Genomic DNA, 19970 nt, shown 5'->3' with positions numbered 1-19970 from the left:
TTTTCATCTTGGCCATTCTGATGGGTGTAAGGTGAAATCTCAGGGTTGTTTTGATTTGCATTTCCCTGATGGCTAATGAGGTTGAGCATTTCTTTAAGTGCTTCTCTGCCATTCGATATTCCTCTACAGAGAATTCTCTCTTTAGCTCTGTTCCCCATTTTTTAAGTGGATTACTTGGTTTGTTGCTTTTCAGCTTGTTAGTTCTTTATATATATTGGATATGAGTCCTCTGTCAGATAAAGGGGTGGTGATGATTCTTTCCCAATCTGTAGGCAGTCGCTTTGTTTTGATGACCGTGTCCTTTGCTTTTCAAGTTCATGAGGTCCCATTTATTGATTGTTGCTCTTATACCCTGTGCTGTTGGTGTTCTGTTCAGGAAGTTTTCTCCTGTACCAATGAGTTCTAGGGTATTCCCCAAGATCCACTCCTAGGCATATACCCAAAAGAGGCTCAAGTACACAAAAAGGACATTTGCTCAACTATGTTTGTAGCAGCTTTATTTGTAATAGCCAGAAACTGGAAACAACCCAGATGCCCCTCAACTGAAGAATGGATGCAGAAACTGTGGTACATCTATATGATGGAGTACTACTCACCAATGAAAAATAAGGAAATCATGAAATTTGCAGGTAAATGGTGGGACCTGGAAAGGATCATCCTGAGTGAGTTGTCCCAGAAGCAAAAAGACACGCATGGTATATACTCACTCATATAAACATACAACATAGAATAAACCCACTAAAATCTGTACATCTAAACAAACTAAGCAAAAGAGAGGACCCTAACTAAAATGTTCAATCCCCATCCTGAAAGGCAAAGAGGATGGACATCAGAAGAAAAAGAAAATAGGAAACAACCTCGGAACCTGCTACAGAGGGCCTCTGAAAGCCAGAAGAAAACAGGAAACAACCTTGAAACCTGCCACAGAGGGCCTCTGAAAGCCTCTGCAGTATAGACTGTCAAAGCAGATGCTGAGCCTGATGGACAACTGATGAGCAGAGTGAATGGAATTTTATGTAAGAAGTGGGAAATTGTAAGAGCTGGAGAGGACTGGAACTCCACAAGGAGAGCAACAGAACAAGATAATTTGAACACAGGGAACTTCCCAGAGACTCATACTCCAACCAAGGACTATTCATGGAGATAACCTAGAACCCCTGCACAGGTGTAACCTATGGCAGTTCAGTGTCCAAGTGGGTTACATAGTAATGGGAAGAGGGACTGCCTCTGACATAATCTGATTGGCCTGCTCCTTGATCACCTCCCCCTGAGGGGGGGAGCAGCATTACCAGGCCACAGTAGAGGACAATGCAGCCACTTTTGATGAGAACTGATAGACTAAGATCAGAAAGGAGAGGAGAACCTCCCCTATCAGTGGACTTGGGGAGGGGCATGCATGCAGAAAGGGGAGGGAGGGTGGGATCGGAGGGGAGGAGGGAGGGGCTTATGGGGGGATACAAAATGAATAAAGTGTAATTAATAAAAAAATTACTTTGTATATCATCAATACAATATGCATTTATAACTTAATGCTCTTCTGGTTGCCTTTATTCCAGTGTAACAAAGTTACCTGTGGTCCTGCTACAATTGCTGTATTATAAGTCACCATGATTATATCTATCAGATCTCATCAGGAGTGGCTACATTGTTGTCTTCTGTGGCCTGATAAGGCTGTTTCCCCCTCAGGGGGAGGTGTTCAAAGAGCAGGCCAATCAATTTAGTCACAGGCAGTCCCTGTTCCCATTACTATGTAACCCACTTGGACACTAAACTGCCATGGGCTACAACTGTGCAGGGGTTCTAGGTTTCCTCTGACATAATCTGATTGACCTGCTCTTTGATCACCTCCCCCTGAGGGGAGAGCAGCCTTATCAGGCCACAGAAGATGATAATGCAGCCACTCTTGATGAGATCTGATAGACTAAGTTCAGAAGAAAGGAGAGGAGGACCTCCCTTATCAGGGGACTTGGGGAGGGGCATGGGTGAAGAAGGGGGAAGGAAGGTGGAATTAGGAGAGAAAGAAGGAGGTGTTTATGGGGGGATATAAAGTGAATAAAGTGTAATTAATAAAAGTAAAAAAAAAGAAAAAATACTAAACACATAGGAAATTACAGATATTGTTATATGTCAGTCATATGCATATAGCCACCCAAAAAGTAAGTACAGTTTTTGTCTTGAAATCTTATTTTTATGCTTGTAAAAGCCATTTTGATCAATGTGAAAATAAATACAAGTTTTAAAAACAGAAAAAAGTCACCATGACTATTTACATAGTTCATCATATATATTTTTATATTTTAGACCCAAATCTGCCTCCTTCTCAAAAATCCCTATTAGATACTCAACAACTATGCACTTGAAGCTACTTTTTTATTAATTACAATTTATTCATTTTCTATCCCAGCTGTAGCTCCTTCCTTCATCCCCTCTTTATTCTACCCTCCTTCCCTCTTCTCCTCCCATTCGCCTCTTCCACTCCACTGATAGGACCTGTCCTCTTCCCCTTTCATCTGACCCTATCCTATCAGGTTTCATCACTACTGGCTGCAATGTCCTCCTCTGTGGGCTGGTAAGGCTGCTCCCCCCTTAAGCTGAGGAGATCAAAGAGCCCAGTCACTGAGTTCATGTCAGAGTCAGGTCCTATTCTTGGACACTGAGTTACCATGGGTTACATCCATGTAGAGGTTCTAGGTTATCTCCATGGATGGTCCTTGGTTGCACTATCAGTGTCAGTAAAGAGCCCTGTGCCAATTTTTTAGTACTATTGCTCTCCTTGTGGAGCTCCTGTCCCTTCCAGGTCTATGGGATAATTTCCTCAAGGGAAGCTAATCCAATGATCATTTCTCACTAGTAGAACACAGGTTTTGCTGTTATTTCTTTAATTTTAATATTTCCCTTGAATTATTTATGAAGGTAACTCTGTGCCAAGTCTCAATGACCAGACTAGCTGGAAACAAATCAGTGACCTCCTAGAAGTTAATGTAGAGAGTGTGTCCTATTACTCCCAAAAGGAAAAGATTAACACTTAGGCTAAAGGTTAATAAAAACTAGAGGAGAATGTGGTAATAAATTCATTCATAGGGCAAAAATGTTTTTGAGCATTTTTATAAAACATTTATAAATATCAACTAATTACTAATGTATATTTAATGAAGATGGCAAGGATTATAATACCTAATATATAAACATTATATTTCATAATTATGATCAGCTCACTGGGCAACATTTCACAGATGAGAAGTCAAGGCTGAAAAAACAGGTTTTAGAAACATAAGCCACAAATATATCTTTTATAACATTTTTAGCATACCAGATTACTGTTTTCTTCAATCCTTTATTTTCACAAAAGAAATGATAGTCATCTTTGTTGTTTCAATCAAAAGATATTTGCTAAGTAGCTCCTATGGGTGAGGAGTCTGACAGGACAGAGAGGATACTTTAGATAGTAGCATTCACATAGGAAAAAGTCAGAAGAGTGAGAGATTATGGAATCATTGGAAAAACAGACTTGTTCAGTTTAACCAAAGAGAATGGTGCCTGAGTATGGGTGGGAATAAGGCAAAAGAAGACAGGGGCTTCACTACAATAGACCTTTTGTATCAGGTTTTATTCAGATGGAAGTAGGGAGCATGCAATTGAAGTGATTACATTTCATTAAACAAAAAGTTTAGTCTAGTAACTAAGAAATAATGATTAAGTGAGGTGTGCTTACATCTGAAGAAAAGGTAGCCATTTCAGAGGTTCTTTAACTAGTTCACATACTCGTTAGGAATAAAATTTTGAACAAAGATGAGCTAAGGACTCATGAAGTAAAGACACAGAAGCAATGTGATAACAGAAGAGCTATGGAGTCCCCCAGAATCACCTTTAATTTCAGCAATATGATTCACTGGATCTTAGATCTATTAACTCTCCTGGGCCTACACTTATGTGACTCAGTACCTGATTATTATTATTATTATTATTATCATTATTATTATTATCATTATTATTATTATAACATGTACCATATTATTTTAAAATGTATATTAATGTGTTATTATTTATAATAAAATATGGTAGTCAGTTATATTTATAGTTGAGAGAAAAATATTTTATATCCGCTCTCATAAAATTTCTCATCAGATAAAATCACCAGTTGTACTCAAACTCCTAAAATGTTCAAAAGTTGTTTATTCAAAGGAGAACATAAATTTCATTTGTACATTTATATTTTGGCATATGATTTAAAAATAGGAATACTGACTGTAATTGTAGGCAGAGAAGTAGAGGAAAAAAAGAAAAGCTGAATAGGATCGGACAGATAGGATTTAGGGTATAGTTCACAGCTAGGACTTAGTGTGGATAAGGTGGTAGGTTCCATTGCAATTACTGCAAAATAATTAGTCATCTGTAGGTAAGGAGGTACTGTTCATAAATTTTAGCTGAATAATAATATAGTTTGATTCAAGTTATATCATTAAAATATGAGCAATACTGTGTGATAGATCAAAGAATTCTAAAGCTGAAATGGCCTACAGAGTCCACTGGGTTCACCCAACACTGTTCATTCAAGATTGTGCTAGTATAAACTAAGCACTGCTACTCAAAGCCTAGCTTCAGATTAATTCAATTCCTTATTCTCCTGAGCAGAGCCAGTTTGCAAAGTATGGTGGTGATATTCCATGAAACAGTCCTTCAGGCTCCCTGGGATCATTTGTGATGCACTCATAGATCCATCACTGAAAATTGTTCACAACACCTCTGGAGCCAACTTGACCCCTTGATCATGTTCAGCTTTCTCTCTTACACATAGCAATTTAGCATGTAATGTTTAAGTGACTTTTAGTTGTGGTTCTTCCTAATTTCATTCTGTCATACAGGATATATAATATCCTTTGAAATTGATTGTGGCCCTTATTATTATTTTTTGCAATTATATATATATATATATACATACATATATATATATATACATATTTTTAATTTTTGCCAGTTTCATATGTGCATACAATGCAATGTGATCACACTCATCCACAATGTGCTTTGAATCAAACTTAATTAAACCATTTTTGTTATATTTATGCAGTAATAATACTAATAGCATGTTAATTGCAATTAATCTTCTAGACATTTTCCCCAATTTTTCCATATATGAGAAACCATAATTCTTAAATGAGATAGCTACTATCATCATTCCCGTTTTATGGAAAAAGAAACCAAGGATATAAAACTTAAGCAGCATGACCTGTAAGAAGCAACTTCTGTGTTCAAACACTGTCAGTGGCAGTAGGACTCCAGAGATGATATTTAATCACCATATCATTTTGACTAATAATTTTTGTAGCTAGGAAACTGATGCTATATTGAAAATTAAAGAGTACTGATCTATTCAGGTGTAATTATGTCTCCCTTAACAATATTTATTTCTCTCATTTTGCCACCGATAAAAATCCTTGTTCAGGCAGTTATTTCTGGTTTGACAGTTGCCTTAAGATGAATATGTTTTCATTTGGCCTAATTTTGTTTAAGTTTGTTATTATGAATATACACCCAGGGCAATGACAAGTATCGCATTATAAAAAGGGGGAAGTAAATAAGTAAATAAATAAGACCGCACATCATGCATCTTGAGAGACTAAGAGATGTGATAAAGCAAAACACTGTTAAAAATTCATACTAGTAACTTGTATTCTATATTATGCATGGAGACTAAACGCAAAGCCCTGAAGCAGCAAAGAGGTACCTTAGAGCAGAGAAAGTGCATTTGAAATGGTAATGAGAAGTGAGCCCCTTGACAAACTGCTAGATACTGAACTCTTTCTTGGAGACAAACATATTTAGAGAGGGCAGAGAGTCATTGACTGCTGCCAGATGACCTATTTTAAGGTTGCTTTTTTTCTCCAGAGTATACTCAGATGACTTCACAGAGGTACAATTTTAATAATGCAATAGATACACATCTATTTGAAGTTTGATGCTACCATGTTTACTTCTTAGTTTTTGGGATAACAACTTTGAGTTTCATTATTTTAAAACAAGAGTGGCTCCTACATGAAAGCCCTCCCAAGATTTAGGATACTTCTAATACTGCTATGCTTTGAATCAAATTGAAACAATTTTCTTCATCATCTTTTAATAACATGAAAATTTGCTTTTCTTCTGAGCTGTAAAGAGCCATGAAGTTCCTTATGTAATGCATTTTTGTTTCAAAGTTTGTTAAAATTTCAACCTTCTGTTTCCTAGTAAATAAAATAGAGTAATGCAAAAGAAGCCACTTCCAAGTTGCAAGAGTCATTTCTCATCCACTCATACATGATTGGATAATCAGTGGAATCTATGAGACAGTGATATAATGAGATCCCTCACCTCAACTAGGCAGTCCAAATGCTTTCCATGCAGCTAACAGCCTTGAGGTAAGACAGTGTGGGAGAGAACACGCCTAGGGAGTTTTTCCAGCCTCAGAGCTTAAGAACAAATTTGGATAAGAAAGTGAGGACTGCTACTTGGGGTTATGTAACTAAAGAAACAGTCTTCAGAAATACAGCACTCAGAAAACAGAATGAAGCTATGAGGGTGTTTTGTAGGAACAAGAAGAGATTGTAAGAGTCATGCATAGCCACAAAAAGTTTCTTTTGACAATACAAAACATTATTTTGCACTAGCTATTCATTTAGTTATCTCCAAATACTCAAAATTAAAACACCTGAAAACTTGGAATGTAAGTATCTTCTGATAAAACATGCTGCTCTTCATTCTCATTTAAGAATGTTTCTGTAGTTCTCTGCATAAACATTCTTTAAAAAACAAGCATGGGTGTCAGAAGTGAGCAATGATGGATAAGGTCAACAGACTATAAAATTCTTGGATTTTTTTTCACTATAAAAATGTCTAAAGTTTTTTTTCCATATAGGAACAAATTTAGACACACAGTCTCTAGAATTCTGCAAATATTATCTTTCCCTAACAACAGTGTAGGGACAGTGTTTCACAGTCCAAGACCCCCAATTATTTCTTGAGTTGCCAGATAGCACACTTGTCCAAAGCAAATATTTTCATAGTTTTCTCTTTTTTTAAAAAAAAAAATTGTGTTGGTGGCAAAAAAAAAAAAAAAATAGTGCAGTCACCTTATAACTGCCATTGTCATGGTTAACAATAATCCACTCCTTGAGTGGACTCCTTCTCTATCAAGCTTCCCAAAGCTATTCTCCAAATTTTCTTAGTGCCTCTCAGTCATCATTACCTTCTCAGAATTGTGCTCCAGGAAGAAGTGGGGAAACTGTCCGTCTGCGTAGTTCTTTATCATATTTTTTGTAAACTGGTCTCTGAAGCAGACCACTTATATTCAGTATTCTTGAACATAGCTCCTCCAACTATTATTGAAAGGACTCATAAAAGTAGAGTCGGAGCCAGGTAGAGAATTGATATCAGATATGGCCATTCTCAGTTCTATAGTTATGGCTCTAGTACTACTACTATTACCACTACTATTCTTTTAAAACACATATAAAAATATTGTCATCATACTCCATAAGAAATCTAATCGATAAATAAAATAAATAAATAAATAAATCCCCTGGAAATTACTTTATTTCTAATACTCATTTTGAATTTATACTAAACTAGGCTCTTATATAGGGTAGTTACAATATTGTATTATTGGAAGTATGATGGAATTAGAGTTTGTGATAAATTTTACACAGATTATAACATAATTACGTGCCCTTTAGGCATGAGCACAAGAAATTTGTACTTATGGTTTACAGAGTAAGAACACTTTCAAGAAACACTAAGGTCATCCAAGCCAAACTTGTACTTTGTCCTTCTTTTGAAATATCTTACCTACTATCCTATATTGACTGTTTCCTTTTAATGTAGAGGTGTCTAGCGTTGTGTGTTATGCCCCTAAGACTAAGAGGACATCGAGTATGTCTCATACATGTCTTTCCATCACTCAGCTTGCTTGTAATCTCAGTGATTATTAAACAATAAAGTCTGACCCTCTTAACTATACATGATGATTTCTTGTTTTGAGATGACATGTCCTGTGAATAAGCATTACCCTTCATTTTCCATGACTGTCAAGCTGACATCTTTCATTATCACTAAATTGGCTTTGAGTAGTTTAATGTGGTTTACTCTCTTGGTCCTTTCTCTCTATCAGGGCGCCCCCTCTCTTTCCTGTTTTCTCTCTTTTCCTTTCTCTCTCTTTCCCCCTTTCTCTTTTCCCCCATCGTGTCCTGCTCTCCCTTCTCTCTCTTTCTCCATATCCACCTAATAAACCACTTTTAAATATTAAAAAAGTAGTTGAATATGTAACAGTTTTAAGAGAAAAATCTATCTATTCATTGGCAAGAAAACACCTTTATTTTGTCAGATAAGTCTTGCAGAAGCCACTTATCAAATAATCTTTAAATTAATTAATTTTTATTGATTATAATTTATTCACTTTGTATTCCAGATGTAGCCCCCTCCCTCATCCCTTCTCAATCCCACCCTACCTCCCTTATCTCCTCCAATGCCCTCTCCAAGTCCACTGGTAGGGGAGGACCTCCGCCCCTTCCCTCTGATCTTAGCATATCAGGTCTCATCAAGACTGGCAGCAATGTCTTCCTTTGTGACCTGGTAAGGTTGTTACCCTTTCAGAGGGAAGTGATCAAAGAGCCAGCCACTGAGTTCATGTCAGAGACAACCCCTGTTCCCCTTACTAGTGAACCCACTTGGAGACTGAGCTGCCATGTGCTACATCCTTGCAGAGGTTCTAAGTTATCTCTATGCATGGTCCTTGGCTGGAGTAAGTCTCAGAAAAGACCCCTGGGCCCAGAGTTCTTGGTTCTGTTGCTCTCATTATGGAGATTCTGTCCCCTTCAGGTCTTTCATAATAATTCATGAAAAAAAAAAAAAAACCTTGGGTCTTATGACTTGTTATTAATTAAAGCACTGGAAATATTCTCTAATCCTCAATATTGTTTTCAAACAATGTATAAATATCATGGTGTGTTTGAAACCACCAAACAACTTATGCTCATGATGTATTTTTTGTTTTCTTCATTTGTATTTTTTTATTTAGCCAAAAGTCATTTTGTCTTAATAATGAGAAGTATAGGTATATACAGAATGAGTTCATCCTTAACCCATTGTCTTTGTGATACTTTCTTTTACTGTTTTTTTTTTTTTACTGGTTTTTACTGTTTTTTTTTTCTCTATTAAAATATATACAGTTCTAAAAATGACAGCTTCTTTGAAAAGGGCTTAATTGCTATGAGCTGCAGTTGCACTCATGCTGAAGTCCTGCTGACAAGGTGAAAATTGGCAGAAAAACAAATAAAAGCAACTGATAAATGTCAGAAATAAATTGTATTAAAACATACTTTTGGGTTAATATTGGTAAATTGGCAGGTGCAATGTACACCTTTTTTTTTTCCTTAGAGAGTTCTTGACTGATAGATTGAAAATCCACTCAGAGAATTAAATGTATGTCTTATTTAGTTGTAGCTAAAATCATATAATATCAATGGTAGTAAAAGTAAGTCTATCTCAAGAACTACAATGCTTAACAAATTGAAGAGTTATTTAAAAACTGTGTCTCAAAAGGATAATATTCTAACATATTTTTTCAGTACTATACATACTTAGCTATTAATATCAAAGCAAAATAATAATGAGGTAGAGTTACACAAAAACACAAAATTCTCGTGATTAGTCAACTAATTAGTAAACACATTCCTACACTTTGCATAAGTAGGCATAAATGAATATTTATTAATTTGTGTATTTTATGAATATAGGTGTTATGTCTACATGCACATCTTCACAACATAAGAGAACATCTGATCACGTTATAGAGAGTTATGAGCTGTCCTGTGGTTACTGGGAATTCAACTCAGGACCTCTGGAAGAGAAACCAGTGCTTAAAACCTCTGAGACATTTCTCCAACCCCATATAGGCATAAAATAAATAAGTGCAAAAGCTATAAAGGGAAATATAGAAGAAAAGCCAATAATTTCAATTAGACTCAATAAATCATGGAATAGCCACATACTACAACACAATTCACCATTAGAAGACAGGGACTGATGCAGCAACTAAGGACCATGCATGGAGAGGACCTAGACTCCCCTGCTCAGGTGTAGCCCATAGGCAGCACAGTCACCATGTGGGCTCCCTATTTAGGGAAGCAGGGCAGTTTCTGATATGTACTTGGTTGCTTGCTCCTAGATCACTTCCCACTGGCAGTGTGGCCTTTCCAGATCACAGAGGAAGAAGATGCAGCCAGTCCCAAATGAGACTTGATGGGCTGGGGTCAGATGGTACAGAAGGAGGGCTCCCATTCTTGAAATCTAGGGGAAAGGGATAGGGGGAAGAGGAAAAGAGGGTAGGACCAGGAGGAGTTAAGAGAGGGACTATTATCAGGATGTAAAGTGAATCAATTAAAAAAATAAATTAAAAAATTTAAAAAGAAGATGGATAAAATGACATTTCTATGTTAAGTGAGAAATACATTACAGTAAAACAGCATTAATGTGATGATTATTTCTTTAAAAATATGTGCTTTAAGACAACTTCCTAAACAGAACACCAACAGCACAGGCTCTAAGAGCAACAATCAATAAATGGGACCTCATGAAACTGAAAAGCTTCTGTAAAGCAAAGGACACCGTCATCAAAACAAAACAACTGCCTACAGATTGGGTGAGAATCTTCACTAACCCTTATCTGACAGAGGACTAATATCCAGTATATACAAAGAACTAAAGAAGCTGAAAAGCAACAATCCAAGTAATCCAATTAAAAAATGGGAAACAGAGCTAAACAGAGAATTCTCTGTAGAGGAATATCGAATGGCAGAGAAACACTTAAAGAAATGCTCAAGCTCATTAGCCATCAGGGAAATGCAAATCAAAACAGCCCTGAGATTTCACCTCACACCCATCAGAATGGCCAAGATGAAAAACTCAAGGGACAACACATGCTGGAGAGGTTGTGGAGAAAGGGGAACCCTCCTCCACTGCTGGTGGGAATGTAAACTGGTACAACCACTCTGAAAATCTATCTGGCGCTTTCTAAGACAATTAGGAATAGTGCTTCCTCAAGACCCAGCTATACCACTGCTAGGTATATACCCAAAGTTTGCTCAAGTACACAAAAGGGATACTTGCTCAACCATGTTTGTAGCAGCTTTATTTGTAATAGCCAGAACTTGGAAACAACCCAGATGTCCATCAATGGAGGAATGGGTACAGAAATTGTGGCATTTTTACACAATGGAATACTACTCAGCAATCAAAAGGGAGGAAATCATGAAATTTGCAAGCAAATGGTGGGATCTAGAAAAGATCATTCTGAGTGAAATATCCCAGAAGGAGAAAGACAAACACGGTATATACTCACTTATATAGACCTAAAAGATATGATAAACATAATGAAATCTATACACCTAAAAAAGATAATCAAGAGAGCAGACATGGGGTAAGATTATCAATCCTTGTTTAGAAAGACAGATGGGATGTGCATTGAACGTATGACAGGAGTCTACTGAGCACATCTGAAAGACTCTAACTAGATGTGTCTTCAAAGCAGATACAAAGATTCATGACCAAACCTTCGGCAGAGCACAGGGAATCATATGAAAGAAGAGGAGTTAGTATGATGGGGAAAGGATAGGAGCTCCACAAGGACCAAATATATCTGGGCACAGGGTCTTTTCTGAGACTGACATTCAACCAAGTACCATGTATGGATATAACCTAGAACCTCTGCTCAGATGTAGCCTGTGGTAGCTCAGTAACCAATTGGTTTCCCATAGTGAGGGGAACAAGGACTATTTCTATCAGGAACACAATGGCTGGCTCTTTGACCTCCCCACCCTCAAAGGAGGAGCAGTCCTGTTAGGCCACAGAGGAGGGCTTTGTAGCCAGTCCTGAAGATACCTGATAAAACAGGATCAGATGAATGGGGAGGAAGTTCCCCCCTATCAGTGGACTTGGAAAGGGGCATGGTGGAGATGAGGGAGGGAGGGTGGGATTGGGATGAGTGATGAGATGATGGAGCGGGATACAGCAGGGATACAGAGTTAATAAAATGTAACTGATAAGAAAAAATAAAATTAAAAAAAAGAGAGAAAAAAAAGAAACTAAACAAGAGGGAGGACCCTGACTAAAATGCTTAATCCCCACCCGGAAAGACAAAGAGGCTGGACATCAGAAGAAGAAGAAAACAGGAAACAAGTTAGGTACTTGCCACAGAGGGCCTCTAAAATGCTCTGCCCAGCAGAGTATCAAAGCAGATGCTGAGAGGTATGGCCAACTATTGGGCAGAGTGCATGGAATCTTTTGAAAGAAGTGGGAAATATTAAGATCTGGAGAGGAGAGAAACTCCACAAGGAGAGCAACAGAACCAGAAAATTTGAACACAGGGGTCTTTCCAGAGACTCATACTCCAACCAAGTACCAACTCATCACACCAACCAAGTACCATGCATGGAGATAACCTAGAACCCCTGCACAGATGTAGCCCATGGTCTTTCAGTGTCCAAGTGGGTTACATAGGACTAGGAAGAGGAACTGCCTCTGACATAAACTGATTGGCCTGCTCTTTGATCACCTTCCCCTGAGGGGGGAGCAGCCTCACCAGGCCACAGAAGATGACAATTCAGCCACTCCTGATGAGATCTGGTAGACTAAGATCAGAAGGAAGGTGTGCGGGACCTCCCTTATCAGTGGACTTGGGGAAGGGCATTCGTGAAGAAGGGGGAGGGAAGGTAGGATTAGGAGGGGAGGAGGGAGAGGTTTATGATGGGATACAAAGTAAATAAAGTGTAATTAATAAAAGTTAATAAAAATAAATAAAACATTTGACAAATTTCAAAAGAAATATGTGCTTTAAATCAAGCAAAATGACCACTATACTGTCTATTACAATTAAGTCTAGTGTTGATTCTTTTTAATTTATTATAGATATTTAATTGTATAAAGATAGTGTTTTGATATTCTTCTATCCTTTCCATAGATTAGAAATATCACTGTGTCTCTCAACCCTGACAAAGAAGCTTCTATTTTCTGTACAGATGTACAACTTATAAAGTGCAGAGAATAAAAGACTCAGAATGCTCAGCCTTAAAGGAAAAAATAGATTCTGCACTGTCCTGTATCAAGGTTCAGGGATCATTGTTGAAGAGGAGGTAGAAAGAGTATGAGAACCGGAGGCAGTTGATGACTACAAGGAAACATCTTCTGGACTTAGTGGCAACATGGCAGCCACACATGTGAACCTACAATCATAAAAAAAAAAAAAACCCACCATGCATCATAGCCAAATGTTGGCCAGAGTGCTGAAATCCTTATGGAGGAAGAGGAAGATAGAAAAACCTGGAGGAGTCAGAATCTTTACAAGGAAGACAACAGAGCCAAAATACCTGGACCCAGGGGGGCCTGCAGAGACAGATACTCCAACTAAGGACCATGCATGGAGAGGACCTAGACCCCTGTTCAAAGGAAGCCCATTGACTGCTCAGTGTCCAAGTGGGTATCCCAGTAAGAGGTACAGGGACTGTCTCTGACATGAACTCCTTGGCCAGATCTTTGATCTCCTCCCCCTGAAGGGTGCAGCCTTTCCAGGCCACAAAAGAAGACAATGCAGACTCTCTTGATGAGACCTGCTAGGCTAGAGTCATATAGAAGTGGAGGAGGTCCTCCCTTATCAGGGGACTAGGGAAAGGGCATAAGGAGAGAAAAGAGAGGGTAGGTGGTACTGGAAGAAGACAAGAAAGGGGCTGAAGCTGTATAGAAAGTAAATAAATTGTAATAAATAAATATATAAATAAAATAAAATTTAAATAAACACCTTGCATAAATCCTGTGTAATCCCAAATCATACCAAATACCAGCATGGAGAGGAGAGTTGTACATAGAGCCTCATCCCTTGTTGTGGAGCTCATGGCAATTGGTAGTTGTTGGGAAAGGGAGAGATTGCTTTCTCTAAGAGTGTAGCCCCCTGCTCCTCCCCAAAAAAGAGTGTAGCCCCTGGTAAGCTGACCACACTCCAAGGGAGGTTGACACATCCAAGAACACTAGGGCAGCACAAATTGGCCTTGAAAAGTGTTACAAAATGGATAGAAGACTGGGTGTGTAAGGAATGGGGGATAAATCTTGGAAGAATTAGGGGGGAGATGATCGATATGATAAAACACTGTATGCAACTTCAAACTCTCAAAGTACTATTTGTTGATAAACTTGTGTGTAAAAGTCTGATGTTAAATACTATCAACTTGACAGAACTCTGAATCAAGTAGAAGGCCTCTGTGCATGTCTATGAAGGTGATTTTAGTTCAGATTAATTGAGCTGGGAAAACCTACCTTAAACATAGAACACACCAATCCATAGTCTGGGGTCCTTAACTGGATTAAAAAATATATAAAGTGAATTGAGCACCAGCCTTCATTATTCTCTACTTCCTAGTAATACAATATGAACAGCTGTTGTGACTTCCACTGTCACAATGTCCTATATAATTGAAATATAAAACAAAATAGCACATTCCTTAAATTGTTCTTGTAGGGCATTCTCACACAGCAATGAGGAAAGTAACTACTATAGAAACATATCACTTTTATAAATTTAAAATATTTCCAGAAAATGAAGAAAATTTAGTCTATAAGAACAGTATATGTAGATGATTCTCTTTGGGGCTACAAATAAAACGCTATTTCCAAGTGTCTGAGTTTATTTCTCTTTATCCCTTGATTAGCACAAGTATTTAAGCTGAATTAAAGGCTGATGATATAAAAAAGAAAAACATTTCATAGATCGCTGTGCTTCAATCTCTCTATCTTTCATCAATTTTTATTGACAGAAAAATTCTGTCAGCTGAAGGTTCAATTGCAAATTTATAAGAAGATTTGTTTATAAATAGTATCTTACAGTCAGTATTGTTTAGAACAATTATTATTCATGATGATTGCCTATTTAAGTAATTTCTTTGAAAATTTCAGGCAAATTTGCCATTTCACCAAACACTAGTCCTCTTTATTATAAAATATGGCATTATAGATCTATACCACATTGTAGAATTGTGGTGAGATGTAAAGTAAAAAATATATCTTAATGTAACAGTGTAAGTATTGCAATCAAGTGGTACTTGGCCCATTAGTACTTGATTCTATTGAACCTTTATACTAGGAAAAAAAGCTATTAACAATGAGCACTATCTCAGTCAAGTTATGAATGCAAATTACTTTAGGTTAACTACCATCTGTTACTTTCCTATATCTTCTTTTGTGCTATGGAATTTATAAATAGAAGGCAGCATAAAGTGTAAGACAGCAGTCCATAGGTAATAGCTATCACTGAGTTCAATTTGTTATCCAGAGACCTATCAATTTGTTACCTCAATCTAGAGACCTAGACTATTTTAGGTCTCTCTTGCCCACAACAAATGTGTACTTGCTACAGGATCATATGGTTACGGTAGCATCTTATAGACAAACATCATGCAGCTCAAATGTTTCAGTTCTTTGTTCAGGAGAGAAATACCACATCAGGACTATAGAAGGCATACAAGAGAATAAGATATAAAATTCACTATTCTAAGAAGTAAATTTCTATTGTACAAGTGATTTCATCCCACTCAACATAGTCACCATTTATTTGTCTGGGTTTTTGATACAGTTTTATATATTCCAGGCTATCTTCTAACTCAAAGTTTTAATTCACACTGAATTCTTGATTGTTCAGCCTCCACCTTCCAAATATTGAAATTTATAAATATGTGCTACTGTGCCCAATTGAAAACAGTACTGTTACTCTTCTCTAAAACAGAAAAACATCCCCAAGGTCCAGCTCTATGCATATGTAAGTATATATCCTTAACTAAGTAAAGCTGACATATTTGTCCTTAGCTATGCCAAACTATGAAGAGATTGGTTATAAAAATGTGAGTAGCCAAATCCGCACATGCTTCTGAACTGAATTCTCTTTAATAAATATCCTTGACAGTAGAGTGTCAAGGGAAGGCAGGTTGGACTATTTTCATTTCATATTTAAAAGGCCTATGGGAAAAACTACTATGAAACAATGTATATTTCAAAATGCATAGTTTTAAATGGGTTCTAAGTTTCCTAAACAATTTGAATTGTATTTTTTTGACAGAGGGTCTTTCTATATAGCTTAGGCTGACCTCAAACTTTTAGAATTAGAGATGTACACCAGCCCCTGGCTAGTAGCATGATATCAGTGCTATAGATTTGCATCAATTGGAAATTTTCAGTACTGTGCACAAATACCTATTTTAAAGAAAGTTTTCATTTTATGTTGTGTTGAAATAATGATCTGTTTATGACTCTGACATTGAAGGACAAGGCCCTTATCCTGCGAAAGCTTAAATTGCATTGTTAATTCAGAACTGGAATTAGTGATACAGTGAACTTACTAAGATGTTCAGACACTAACACATGAAATATAAGGAGAGTATTAGTAAGTTATTAGAATGTTGAAATGGGTTGATAAATTTCAGATTTTAATGGGTGGATAAATTGAAAATTAAAAGTAAATTTATAAAATTTCATAAGGGGATTGATTGTTGTAACCCGAGTTATTTTTCTAGATGATAAGAACATCAAATAATGTAATTTAGCCTATAGTAAATAGTGATTTTTTTTGCCCTTATTTAATAGACAGCATGAACTCACAAAAGGGGGTGCAATAATGACAAGCCAATATATAAAAATATGTAGCTTTCAGTCAATCTACCAATAGAATATAAGATCCTAAGCATTTTCCAATCTGCCATCTAAGGTTGAGCCTCCGCCAAGATGCATATTTTTGTGAAGATCATCACACTCGAGGTTGAACCCTCAGACACCATAGAAAACGTAATGGTTAAGATCAAGGATAAGGAAGGAATTCCTCCTGATCAGCAGAGGCTGTTTTTTGCTGGTAAGCAGCTGGAATATTGCCGTACTTTGTCTGACTACAACATTCAAAAGGAGTCCACCCTTCATCTTGTGTTGAGACTTTGTGTTGCTAAGAAAAGGAAGAAGACTCACACCACTCCCAAGAAGAATAAGCATAAGAGGAAGAAGGTTAAGTTGGCTGTGCTAAAATACTATAAGGTGGATGAAAATACAAAATCAGTCGGCTTCAAAGAGAGAGTCCTTTTGATGAATGTGGTGCTGGAGTTTTCATGGCTAGTTACTTTGACAGACATTATTGTGGCAAGTGTTGCCTAACATATTGCTTCAAGAAACTGGAAGACAAGTAGTTGTGTATGAGTTAATAAAAAGAAGGAACTGAAAAAAAGAAAAAAAAAGTTCCTGAGCAAGTTTCTCCTTTCTACCTTTAATTTCCACCCATAACATGAAGAGGTTGAATTAAATTGATTCCATTTCCTAACATATCATGTGATTTTTGAATCATACACAGCACAAGCTCTTTATATTGTGGGAATGTTGCATAAAGTATAGGCAGTATAGTGTTAGGAGAAAACAAGAATGAGAAGCTCACCTTTCAAGTGATATCATATTTAATGGGCAAAGATTATCTATAGCCTTTAAGTGATGGCTTTCATTGATCTTCAAAAACTTTTTTAACACTAGAACTTATGATTATGCATGGGGAAATAGTGAGATTAATTGGTTTCTCTCTCTAAAAATTCTAGAAGATGGAAATTGGATGCTGTATGCACACCTGCATCTCTACTCAGAAAGAAAATTAGAGAAAACACTAAAGAGTCAAATATGAAGGTCTGCTGTATACATGTAAAGAGAACATTGTTTCACTTTGGGTGTGATTAATATCAATTTTCTTAACCCACATAAGGAAATAAATGGCCTACTTAAAAATCAGCAAAGAGATAAATGGCTTTACTGGCACAGGAAAAGACTGAAGTTAACTTGATAGGCTACATGTTACACGGGTAAAATCAGGATAGATAGGGGAGGTCTCCTCCCCTTCCATCTGACCCTAGCTTATCAGGTTTCTTCAGGACTGTCTGTAATGTCCACCTGTGTGGCCTAGCAAGGCTGTTCCTCCTTGGGAGGGGAGAGGTCAAAGAGGCAGCCACTGAGTTCATGTGGGTTTGGAAAGGGGCAGGGAGGAGATGAGGGAGGGAGGGTGGTATTGGGAGCAAATGAGGGAGCAGGCTACAGCTTGGATACAAAGTTAATAAACTGTAACTAATATTTAAAAAATTAAAAAATAAAAAAGTATAAAAAAATCAGGGTAGAACATAAGACAAGAACACCTGAAACCAAAATATGAAAAAGGAGTGAGTCAGGAAGGTTTTTTTTTTTAATTAATTACACATTATTCATTTTGTATCCCCCCATAAGCCCCTCCCTCCTCCCCTGCCGATCCCACCCTCCCTCCCCTTTCTGCATGCATGCCACTCCCCAAGTCCACTGATAGGGGAGGTTCTCCTCTTGTTTCTGATCTTAGTTTATCAGTTCTCATCAAAAGTGGCTGCCTTGTCCTCTACTGTGGCCTGGTAAGGCTGCTCCCCCCTCAGGGGGAAGTGATCAACGAGCAGGCCAATCAGATTATGTCAGAGGCAGTCCCTCTTCCCATTACTATGTAACCCACTTGGACACTGAACTGCCATGGGCTACACCTGTGCAGGGGTTCCAGGTCATCTCCACGAATAGTCCTTGGTTGGAGTATGAGTCTCTGGGAAGTTCCCTGTGTTCAAATTATCTTGTTCTGTTGCTCTGCTTGTGGAGTTCCCGTTCCCTCCAGCTCTTACTATTTCCCACTTCTTACATAAAATTCCATTCACTCTGCCCATCAGTTGGCCATCAGGCTCAGCATCTGCTTTGACAGTCTATACTGCAGAAGCTTTCAGAGGCCCTCTGTGGCAGTTTTCAAGGTTGTTTCCTGTTTTCTTCTGGCTTTCAGAGGCCCTCTGTAGAGGGTTCCGAGGTTTTAAAGCCATATGACCCCAAATTACATGGATTAATGAAGAAACTTGAGGCATGGGAAATCTGTAGAGATGACTAAGAGAGTACTAAGATTAGCAATTATTAAAGAAAAGGGGGGGGGGTTTCTTAGACTTATACATGCCAGAAATATTTTCTCCAAGTCCTCATGCCTTATGTGCCCTTGCCTACTGCCTACTTTACAGACTGAATGCATATTTATTTGTACTGCTCAGTAATAAAGGTCCTAGGTATCAAATCTTTGAAACTGTATATAATATCAGCTTTAAAGTATGACGTATATTTTGCCAATGGCATGTCAAGTAACTTTAGTTACTAAATCTCTCCAAATTTTACCAATACAAAATGGATATAATTGTTTTAGAGGATAAAATAAGTTTGACATTTTAAAGGTAGCCTAGAAATATAGTAATTTAATAACTTCCACTACCGTTTTCCTTGCTGTTCTGGTTTGTGTTTTAGAATATTTTCTTTGTTGTGAGGGTTTCTAGACAGATCCTATGCCTTCCAGCACTCAGGGGATAGAAGCAAATGGATATCTGAGTCCAAGGCCAGCCTGGTCTACAGAATGAGTTCCAGGATAACCAGGGCTACACAGAAATCTTCTCAAAAAACAAAAGACAAAAAAAGAAAATTGATTGTTTTCATATACTATGTTCTGATTATGGTTTTTCATCCCCAAATCCTCCTAGCCCTTCTCCACCTCCCCTTCCATCTGAATCCACACCCTTTCTATCTCTCCTTATAAAACAAACATTTAAAGAATAACCATAAAATACAATAAGATAAAACAAAACAAATTAGAATCAAACAACAACAAAACATATAGAATAAAAAAAAACAGAGAAAAGGGAGGTGAAAAACAAATAGGCACAGAGACACACACGTTCACATCCAGGAATCCCACAAAACCACAAAACTAAAAGCCACAACACATGTGCAAATGAAGTGTAATGCTTAAAAAAAAGATAGATAGAAAGGAATTGAGAGGAAAAAAAAGAAAGAGAGAGAGAGAGAAAGAAAGAAAGAAAGAAAGAAAGAAAGAAAGAAAGAAAGAAAGA

The 19970-nt window shown here is 37.3% G+C and overlaps 1 protein-coding gene and 1 pseudogene across 1 annotated transcript in view; both read left to right on the top strand.

The window, feature by feature from the left end:
- Positions 1-19970, top strand: part of Tenm1 (teneurin transmembrane protein 1) — a 1167432-nt gene that overhangs the window by 508622 nt on the left and 638840 nt on the right. The window lies entirely within an intron of this gene.
- LOC129680495 (ubiquitin-40S ribosomal protein S27a-like) lies at positions 16789-17237 on the top strand (annotated as a pseudogene).

This window comes from Psammomys obesus, unplaced genomic scaffold, assembly GCF_907164565.1.
Source record: "Psammomys obesus unplaced genomic scaffold, mPsaObe1.curated_primary_1811, whole genome shotgun sequence".
NCBI classification, from domain to species: Eukaryota; Metazoa; Chordata; class Mammalia; order Rodentia; family Muridae; genus Psammomys; species Psammomys obesus.
The sequence above is the reverse complement of the archived record's forward strand: the minus strand, read 5'-3'. Positions and strand labels throughout refer to the sequence as shown.